Source organism: Colias philodice, chromosome 30 (genome assembly GCF_061535455.1).
Source record: "Colias philodice isolate Cphi_HAF_F1 chromosome 30, ilColPhil1 Martin Lab GWU primary, whole genome shotgun sequence".
NCBI classification, from domain to species: domain Eukaryota; kingdom Metazoa; phylum Arthropoda; class Insecta; order Lepidoptera; family Pieridae; genus Colias; species Colias philodice.
The window spans coordinates 3,165,665-3,177,509 of NC_143115.1; positions in this window are offsets into that span (position 1 = coordinate 3,165,665).

The following is an 11,845-nucleotide window of genomic DNA, read 5'->3' on the forward strand; positions in this document are numbered from 1 at the left end:
AAATACAGTAATATAAGCAATAAATTTATAGTAATTTTCCAATCTAGTATACAATGAATTAGCAACGAAGTCTTGGGTTCGACTCCCAGATAACAAAAATTTAGTCTCGAATGATCTATGTATGTACTTAAAAACTTATTACCTAGTAGTGGTAAAGAAAATTATATCAATGAAACCCCGCAACTGTACTGCAAATCAGAAAAATAGCATCATCTACATTTTTTTTAAATATGTAGTTACCTATTGAAAAAAAATTGGTTGTCTGTAAAGTCGGTTTACTGACGATAGTTGAACGTGACAACGTCCGATTGTGCTTCTTTGTCACTCGTTTCGCGCTCTCGCTCGCACTTCAAGCCTTACATGGAACGCCTCAGATGAGTCAGAGCGAGGTAACGCCGCATGAGTCATGTTTTTTCGTGCGTGCAGCCGGCTTTATCGAATTATAAGACGTTGTCGCGTCAAAAATACTGAAATAAAATATATAATAAGTTTTTTCCTTTGCTAGTCTTTAATTACGACAATTCTTTCTATATCCTTATCTAACACGACGTCATAATTCTGTAAATACATTATGGAATATTCCTTATAATCAGTTCTTGACCATATGATATTCTCAAGTATTCTGAAGAAATAACACTATTGCACGCCTCTTAAGCGAAGCGTTGAGGTGGGTACTACTGTCACTTCGCGCAAAACATCTGATTTTTCAAACTTAAAATGTCTTTATGTATCATACATTGCACTTGTAAGATAATACATACACACACATATTAAGAAAAAACACTATTTTTAACGTTCATGATATTTTTGATGTCATTTTTGTTATTTAAACTAGTTAAAAAACAGTTTAAAAAAGTTCTGTCTTGGACGTCCGTGTGTCTGTATGTGCGGATCCTTTTTCTTGTTAACACGATAGCGACCGAAATACTTTACTAATCGAGTCTTTTTTTTGAAGTAAAACTTCTTTAGGCGCGACTAGGGAGTAACTCAGATTTATTTTCTGACGGAAGTAACGCTTACTATAGTTTGCGTAGTTTCCGCCATTTAAAAATAATAATTCTGATTGGTTGTAAGTATATGTCATATACTACACGCTTCTTGACTTATACGCCAGCTAGTGGCAAATATCATAATCAATTAGGATTATTTATTTTCAAATTTTCAAACGGATCAATTGTGAATAGCAAAGTGAATGAAAAATTCAACAGTTTTAAAAACATTATTTTAAATTGCAAAATTTTTTGAAAATCTCTAAATATACTTGTTTATTTATTACTTTTAAAATAAGTAAATTAAAAATAAAAATAAACATGTTGCGGATTATAATCAATCTATTTTAAATATTGCTGAAGACAAAGTAGTATCCATAGCAACAGATATGTATATAGGTTGTCATTCAGTTGAACAAGAAGCATATGTACGCCAACAATTTCATAAAATGTCAGTTATTGATACAGGAGGATCGCCTTATGAAATCATATTAGTTCTTAACAAATTTTACATTATTACAACCAATATTGATGTATCTGATGGCTTAGCCAACGGTTGTGTTGGAAAGTTAGTGTATATTGAACGTGATGACAGTGATAACATCATACGCTTATGGCTTGAGTTTCCTGGTAAGATAGGAGAGAAAATTAGGAAAAAAGCTGCCCATCATATTCAAACTCTAAACATTAGTAGAACAGCAGTCCCAATTTTACGAAGATCGTCATCTGTACCAATGAATAGAAATAAGACAATATTTGCAAAGAGAAATCACTTTCCATTAGTATCTGCTTGTGCGCTTACAATACATAAGTCTCAAGGTGGTACTTTTGATCAAATCGTTTATGAATACAATAAAAGTCACAGTCAGCAGCTGTTTTAAGTAGCATTATCACGAGTAACTGATATAAATGGATTGTTCATTGTCTCAAACACCGATGACAACAAATTTTATAATGGAAGAAAGCGTCCAGGGGGAATAGTTGATTTACAGTGTGAATTTGAAAGACTTTCAAATTCTCGCCTAATAACACAACAGGAAGAATTATATAACCTTGTAAATGAGAGTAACATTACACTATTTTCCTTCAACTGCCAAAGTTTACGTGCTCATGTTTCTGATCTGAATGATAAAGTATTAAAAAGGTCCACATTGCTGTTATTTTCCGAAACTTGGATGAAAAATGACGAACAAATTCTTATTGAAAATTTTTATTGCGTTACCCAATACAAACGACCCAACTCAACTGCTGGTGGAGTAGCTGTATATCATTCATCTACAGATACACTGAACAATGTAACACCAATTCAAAATATTTCACCAACTATATTATCACAAATTTCCGATGAGGTTTCACAAATTGGTGACATCGCCTTGGTTCGATGTGTTAATACGAATGACCAACCTGTGATTATCGTTGTTATTTATATTTCTACAAATACTAGCCTGACAAATATCATAAAATTTATTCATCAGCAATTACTTCACTTCACAATTGAAGGTTCTCGACTTTTAAATAGTAATTATCATGAATTACCGATGATTCTAACTGGAGATTTTAATGTTAATTTTCGCTCTCAGGAATCTCAGCCGTTAATTGATTTTTTAGAAGAAAAATTTGATTTATCTATGAATACTTCTCGACTTCATTCAACAACGCGTTTCGGTACAACGATAGATGCTGTATTTTCAAGAAAAGTAGCAAATTTAGAGAGTAAAATTTATGTTTCACATTATAGTTACCACAAACCTATAATTTCGTACGTAAGAAATTATGATGACATTCAATTACCTGTTTCGAATGAATAATATTAATATAACATATAAATAATCTTTGTAAAGCACATGAATAATAAATATGTATAATTAAATTATAATATAATATTTATTTATTTAAGTTAATATTTAATCATTTCAGTGATATATGTCGTCAACGCCAAAGAAGTTTTACTTCAATCGCGCGTAAAGGTTACACGCACACACTTTTTTTTCTCTTACGCTTGAGTATGCCCTTTCATTTTTCAGGGTCTGATTCGATGTGGTTTAATTGTTATTAAATAAACAAAAATAATAATTAATAAATATTTATTAAAAAAAAATTATGAGGCGTGCACTTTTGGATTTTCCAAATTTTTTTTAACATTATGATTAACTAACTGCTAACGTCAAAACTACCTTTAAACCTAAATTAACAAATAAAGTCAAAAAAATAAATAAATAAATAATCTATATACAAATAAAAATATATAAAATTGGAGACTCTATTTTGTAACTACTAAAGTATTGAAATAACCGCTTTTTCAATACATAGAGACATAGACAAACAGACGTTTATTCCTACGATTCTTTAATGCCTGGACCGATTTATAAGCGACTTTCATTGGCAGGTAGATACCAAGGAGTAAATTAGACTAATGTTCTAAAACCACGCGTACGCGAGCACACCTAGTAGTTCCTAGCTCAACCATGAGTTTACGCACACGATACTCGCTACTCGCTAGCGATTGTAGTAAGCGGTTTGTATAAAATTTCGTACAGCATAGTGTGCCGTAGCGGAACTAAAAACAGTACTACAGTATACAGTAACTTTCTACATGTAAAAAAAAAAGTGTGTGCGTGTAACCTTTACGCGCGATTGAAGTAAAACTTCTTTGGCGTTGACGACATATATCACTGAAATGATTAAATATTAACTTAAATAAATAAATATTATATTATAATTTAATTATATTTATTATTCATGTGCTTTACAAAGATTATTTATATGTTATATTAATATTATTCATTCGAAACAGGTAATTGAATGTCATCATAATTTCTTACGTACGAAATTATAGGTTTGTGGTAACTATAATGTGAAACATAAATTTTACTCTCTAAATTTGCTACTTTTCTTGAAAATACAGCATCTATCGTTGTACCGAAACGCGTTGTTGAATGAAGTCGAGAAGTATTCATAGATAAATCAAATTTTTCTTCTAAAAAATCAATTAACGGCTGAGATTCCTGAGAGCGAAAATTAACATTAAAATCTCCAGTTAGAATCATCGGTAATTCATGATAATTACTATTTAAAAGTCGAGAACCTTCAATTGTGAAGTGAAGTAATTGCTGATGAATAAATTTTATGATATTTGTCAGGCTAGTATTTGTAGAAATATAAATAACAACGATAATCACAGGTTGGTCATTCGTATTAACACATCGAACCAAGGCGATGTCACCAATTTGTGAAACCTCATCGGAAATTTGTGATAATATAGTTGGTGAAATATTTTGAATTGGTGTTACATTGTTCAGTGTATCTGTAGATGAATGATATACAGCTACTCCACCAGCAGTTGAGTTGGGTCGTTTGTATTGGGTAACGCAATAAAAATTTTCAATAAGAATTTGTTCGTCATTTTTCATCCAAGTTTCGGAAAATAACAGCAATGTGGACCTTTTTAATACTTTATCATTCAGATCAGAAACATGAGCACGTAAACTTTGGCAGTTGAAGGAAAATAGTGTAATGTTACTCTCATTTACAAGGTTATATAATTCTTCCTGTTGTGTTATTAGGCGAGAATTTGAAAGTCTTTCAAATTCACACTGTAAATCAACTATTCCCCCTGGACGCTTTCTTCCATTATAAAATTTGTTGTCATCGGTGTTTGAGACAATGAACAATCCATTTATATCAGTTACTCGTGATAATGCTACTTAAAACAGCTGCTGACTGTGACTTTTATTGTATTCATAAACGATTTGATCAAAAGTACCACCTTGAGACTTATGTATTGTAAGCGCACAAGCAGATACTAATGGAAAGTGATTTCTCTTTGCAAATATTGTCTTATTTCTATTCATTGGTACAGATGACGATCTTCGTAAAATTGGGACTGCTGTTCTACTAATGTTTAGAGTTTGAATATGATGGGCAGCTTTTTTCCTAATTTTCTCTCCTATCTTACCAGGAAACTCAAGCCATAAGCGTATGATGTTATCACTGTCATCACGTTCAATATACACTAACTTTCCAACACAACCGTTGGCTAAGCCATCAGATACATCAATATTGGTTGTAATAATGTAAAATTTGTTAAGAACTAATATGATTTCATAAGGCGATCCTCCTGTATCAATAACTGACATTTTATGAAATTGTTGGCGTACATATGCTTCTTGTTCAACTGAATGACAACCTATATACATATCTGTTGCTATGGATACTACTTTGTCTTCAGCAATATTTAAAATAGATTGATTATAATCCGCAACATGTTTATTTTTATTTTTAATTTACTTATTTTAAAAGTAATAAATAAACAAGTATATTTAGAGATTTTCAAAAAATTTTGCAATTTAAAATAATGTTTTTAAAACTGTTGAATTTTTCATTCACTTTGCTATTCACAATTGATCCGTTTGAAAATTTGAAAATAAATAATCCTAATTGATTATGATATTTGCCACTAGCTGGCGTATAAGTCAAGAAGCGTGTAGTATATGACATATACTTACAACCAATCAGAATTATTATTTTTAAATGGCGGAAACTACGCAAACTATAGTAAGCGTTACTTCCGTCAGAAAATAAATCTGAGTTACTCCCTAGTCGCGCCTAAAGAAGTTTTACTTCAATATCCGTCTTTATGAGTTTGAATACAAAGTTAATCCTACTTCCTATCCTACCCTATCCTACTTCCTACCCTATCCTACTAATATTATAAATGCGAAAGTGCGGATGGATGTGTATGTGTGTGTTTGTTACTCTTTCACGGAAATACTACTAAACCGATTACAATGAAATTTAGCACACATATACAGGGTAACTTGGATTAACACATAGGAGGTTTATCCCAGAAATCCCACGGGAACGGGAACTATGCGGGTTTTCCTTTGAAAACGCGAGCGGAAATCTATTATAAAGTTTTTGAGTATGGATGGATGAATGGATGATTGTTACTCTTTCACACAAATACTACTTAACCGATTACAAGGATATTTGGTATGTAGGTAGCTGAAGACCCAGAATAAGACGTAGCCTACTTTTTACCTCGGTAATCCCACAGGAACGGGAATTATGCGGGTTTTTCATTGAAAACGCGGGCGAAGCCGCGGGTGGAAATCTAGTTGTGTAATAAAGTAACTTTATAGGTACATATTAAAATCTGTCTTTATATTATGAGTTTGAATACAATAGTTAAAGGAACCAACACAACTCGATACACAAAAAGTAACATGACATCTATGTATATAAAAATGAAACCCGTTTCGCGTTGTCACGCGCGGCATCACGTGTGAACGGGTGGACCGATTTCGATAATTCTTTTAAGCTATTGCATAGCTTCTATCGCGGGCCTTGAGCGCGCGGACCGAATCCAGAAATTTCGTAACGAAAAAAACCTCACGCTCCCCACTCCGACGGGCACGGAGGTGTGGCTTGAAGGCATGCAATAGCTTTACCACGGCAGTCCCCGAGTGCCACACGTTTTTTTTTTAAGCTATTGCATAGCTTTTATCGCGGGACTTGAGCGCGGGGACCGAATCCAGAAATTTAGTAACGAAAAACCTCACGCTCCCTACTCCGACAGGCGCGGAGGTGTGGCTTGAAGGCATAGCATGCAATAGCTTTACCGCGGCAGTCCCCGAGTGCCACACGTCTTTTTAAGCTATTGCATAGCTTCTATCGCGGGCCTTGAGCGCGGGGACCGAATCGAGAAATTCCGTAACGAAAAAACCTCACGCTCCCCACTCCGACGGGCTCGGAGGTGTAGCTTGATGGCATGCTATGCAATAGCTTTACCGCGGCAGTCCCCGAGTGCCACACGTCTTTTTTATTATATTCCTTGAAGTACGAGGATGGTTCTTATGTAGAGAAAACATTAATATGTACCACGGGCGAAGCCGGGACGGACCGCGCTAGTAGTACAATAAAATTATTTACACAATATGTAATTGGGCTGTCTATTGAGTTTTTTGAGTTTTTTGGAAACATAATTAAAGGTTGAATATTTAATGTACATAATTTATATATTATGTTAGGTACCCCTTATTAGGTTGAACTACGATACTATATTAAGTACCTACTTTGATATTAAAAGTATTATTATATAAAAATGTAAAGTTTAATATTATTACTATAAATTATAGATATTTTAGCAAATGGACATATTGCATGTAATTTAAATGTAATGCTGTAATTTCCTATTATTTATTAAAGGCACAGTTGACCATATTTAAATATAAGCTACGTAAAATAATCCTTTGTTGGAAATTCATAAATAAATAAACTACTTAGCCAATATGTTTTGAATCGGTTACTTAATCATAGATGGCGTCGAGTGTCATTTAGGGCTGATTTTTCAATCCTTGGTCAAATATTATCCGTCCAATAAAGTATTACAAAGTAATATACAGTCTACAGATGTCACCTAAAAACTGTCAAAAAGTGGGCATTTTTAAAATGGTTGTTTAATATGATATTCGATGAATAAGTTTTAACTAAGGATTGAAAAAGTTAGACACATAAAAAAGTTAGACCCAAAGGCGCGGGTCAAACACAAGCGGCGCGGGCGCGGGCGTGCCATAAGCGCACCTCTTGAATCTGTTTTGCACCACGTCCTTCTTATACATTTTGTATGAAAGAATTTTGGACAGGCGTCGAGACGGCACGCCACGGTTGTGCCACGGTTGCGCCGCCTTTCCAAAATTATTTCATACAAAATGCCAATAGCGCACCCGATGCGCTTGTGTTTGACCCGCGCCTTAGACACATAAAACCGAACGAGAAGGTAGAAGAAATTTTATTGTTCTGGCGGGATGCGAGTGGCCGGGTGGCCGAGTGGTCAGGCGTTACCCTGCCAAAAAAAACGTCGTGGGTTCGAATCTCACCTAATGATCAAAGTATTTTAATTATTTAAAAAAAAGTTTTTATTTTTTATTGAAGACCTTAAAATAAGCTATAATTATTCTTCCATTTACAATATCACAAAATTCTTCATAGATTTTTAGATATTTGTACAATACCAAATATCCCTAGACTGTTTATGTGTGTACTAGCTGTGCCCTGCGGTTTTACCCGCATTGCTCCGCTCCTATTGGTCTTAGCGTGATGATATATAGCTCATAGCCTTCCTCGATATATGGGCTATCTAACACCGAAATAATTTTTCAAATCGGACCAAAAGTTCCTAAGATTAGCTCGTTCAAACAAACAAACAAACAAACTCTTCAGCTTTATAACATACTAGCGGTCCGCCCCGGCTTCGCCCATGGTACATATTTCGCAATAAAAGGTAGCCTATGTTCTTTCTCAGGGTCTAAAGATCATCTGTGCCAAATTTCATCAAAATCGGTCCAGTAGTTTATGCGTGAAAACCATACATACATACATACATACATACATACAAACCTTTCCTCTTTATAATATTAGTATCGATAGATTTACGTTCGTAAACTCGTGTCATGATTACGCAATTTTTTAACACATTGTGGATAAATGAATGTCCGCATGTTGATATTACTGTATAAATTGCTATAATTTATGCGGTTTCGATACGATAATGCCTAATTAACCTTTAACTATTTTAATGATATGGAATGACGTTACATTAATAACAATAAGCTTCTTCGTATTAAATTAAATGAAACTATGCTAGTGCAAAAAAACTTCGTATGAAGACGTTTTATCTATTTGAATAAAATTCAATTCAAACCTTTTTGAAGAATTTTCTGTAACGAGACTACTCTGAATCTCTTCTCTAAGGATTACTGATTTCTATAAAAAACTAGCGGTCCGCCCCGGCTTCGCCCGTGGTACCTACGTGTTTAAACTATCCTATCTCTCAAGTTGAATCGAACTGCACATGGTGTGCGAATTTTATTATAATCGGTTAAGTGGTTTAGGAGTCCATTGAGGACAAACATTGTGACACGAGATTTATATAATACTAGATTTCCGCCCGTGGCTTCGCCCGCGTTTTCAAAGGAAAACCCGCATAGTTCCCGTTCCCGTGGGATTTCCGGGATAAAACCTATCCTTTATGTTAATCCAAGTTTTAGACCACATCGCCGCTTCCCATCAGGTAGGATCGTGGTCAAACGTCTGCCTATTCATTATAAAAAAGTTACCCTCTATATGTGTGCTAAATTTCATTGTAATCGGTTCAGTAGTTTTTACGTGAAAGAGTAACAAACATCCATACATACATCCATACTTACAAACTTTCGCCTTTATAATAGTATTAAGATATGAAGATTTATTACTTATTCGGTAGTCAAAAATAATTTGACTGACCGGTTGGCTGGGTTGGTAGTGACCCAGCCTTCCAAGCCCAAGGTCGTGGGTTCGATTCCCACCCGGGCCAAATATTTGTGTGATGAACATAAATGTTTGCTCTGGGTGTTAATCCTACAAATATTATAAATGCGAAAGTTTGTAAGGATGGATGTATGTGTGTATGTTTGTTACTCTTTCACGAAAATTCTACCGGACCGATAACAATGAAATTTAGCACACATATAGATAGTAACTTGGATTAACATATAGGATAGGTCTTATCCCGGAAATTGATTTAATATTATAAATGCGAAAGTAACTCTGTCTGTCTGTTACTCAATCACGCCTAAACTACAGAACCAATTTTCATGAAATTTGGTGTGGAAATATTTTGATACCCGAGAAAGGACATAAGGACATTAGTATCGTAGAACAAAATTTTAATATATACTAATATTATAAAGTTGGTTTGTTTGAACGCGCTAATCTACTAACTACTGATACAATTTGAAAAATTCTTTCGGTGTTAGATAGCCCATTTATTGAGGAAGGCTATAGGCTCTATAATTATCATCACGCTAAGACCAACAGGAGCGGAGCAATGCGGGTAAAACCGTAGGGCACAGCTAATGCAAGCATTTAAAGCAATGTTTTTTTTAGAAACATATAATAAAAAAATAGACTTTGTTCCCACTGCTGGGCACAGGCCTCTTACGTGGGTTCAGGCCACAACGCCCCCGCTGGCCAAGTGCGGGTTGGTAAATGTAATATGCCCCCGATATTTTGTTATTTTTTTTAAGCTATTGCATAGCTTCTATCGCGGGCCTTGAGCGCGGGGACCGATTCGAGAAATTCCGTAACGAAAAAACCTCACGCTCCCCACTCCGACGGGCATGGAGGTGTGGCTTGAAGGCATGCTATGCAATAGCTTTACCGCGGCAGTCCCCGAGTGCCACACGTCTTTTTTTCTTGGATATTTTTTTGCTATGTCCACAGATTATATAATACAGAATATTCATAGACATTAATTTATCGATAGATATAATATGTAAAATGTCGATGACTTTGCCACATTTTGTCAAAAAAATCTTTAAATTAAAATTTTCAACATACAGGGCTCTACTGCTGAACAACTATCATATTATTGTTATTTATAACTAGTGGTTCGCCCCGGCTTCGCCCGTGGTATATTTCGCAATAAAAGGTAGCCTATGTCCTTTCTCGGGTATCAAAATATCTCCATACCAAATTTCATGCAAATTGATTCAGTAGTTTAGGCGTGATTGAGTAACAGACAGACAGACAGAGTTACATTCGCATTTATAATATTAGCACAGACTAATAATAATATACTACGTATACAAATATTAGTATGGATAGGGTATTTTTTATACAGGCTTACTTGTAAAACACCAGCAACCTCGCAGGACAAGATTGCTAACATCATAAGTAGTTAACAACATTTTTTTCGACGACTTTTGATTATTTGTTAGATTTTATTTTCATACAAAAATAAATATATTCATTTAATTTTCCGTTTGAATATTTCATTTAATTATAACTTTACGCGCATCCCAAAAATTACGTAAAGAAGAAGCGAACGAGAGGGGGAAGGGGGCGTCGCGTCGTCTTTTCTATAATGAATAGAACATAGACTTACAAATGTTAGGAGAGTACAATAAAAGCTTAAAAAATCATTTATTGCGTTATGCCAATAGTCGTAGAACAAATGTTGTTACTTATGATGTCTATCTTGTCCTGCGACGTTGCTGGTGTTTTACAAGTAACCCTGTATATAATTGCATAATTAATATATGCTATTTATTTTAAATTTGCGATGCTAATTATATACCCTACCTTACACGACCTCTAAGTACATACTTTTAAATACAAGGCGTTTTATTTTTTAATATAATAGAAATGCAACCCTTTATTGAAGTGAAACTTCTTTGGGCACGTTGTTTGCCTGGAAGAGATTGCTTTAAAGCAATAAGGCCGCCTTTTCGTACATATGTGCCTTCGAGATTGTTTCTTCTTTTTTTAATTATTGTTATTCTCTGTCTGGTATATATGTACAATAAAGTATAAATAAATAAATAAATAAATTGTTAAATTTCAAGGTCGCGTCATGGCATTACCATCACGTCATGGAGTAAGGCGACGATTTTGGTATCTTTGAATCTTGCAAAAGAAGTTTCACTTCTGACACGTGCGCTCGGCACACAGGTTCTTTTTTTCTCTGCTTTTTTGTTTATATATTTTTGAATAATATTGATTGTTAATTAATTTTAAAACGTGTAATATTTTCGACGAATGAAAAATTATGTCTCTATCAATAAGTTTCCTGGAAGAGATTGCTTTGATGCGGTTTTTTTTAATCGAGAGAGTGATTCAAGCGGAAGGTATATAATTTATTAAGTTTTAGATATAGCGGGTGAAGCCGCGGGCGGTATGCTAAGTGTACAATAAAGCATAAATAAATAAAATAAAAAATAACAATAGTCCTGCTGATAGTCGCACCCTGTATAAGTTTGTCAATATACAAAAAAATAGATTTGTCATACTAAAGTAATTATCAGTTTATCATATAG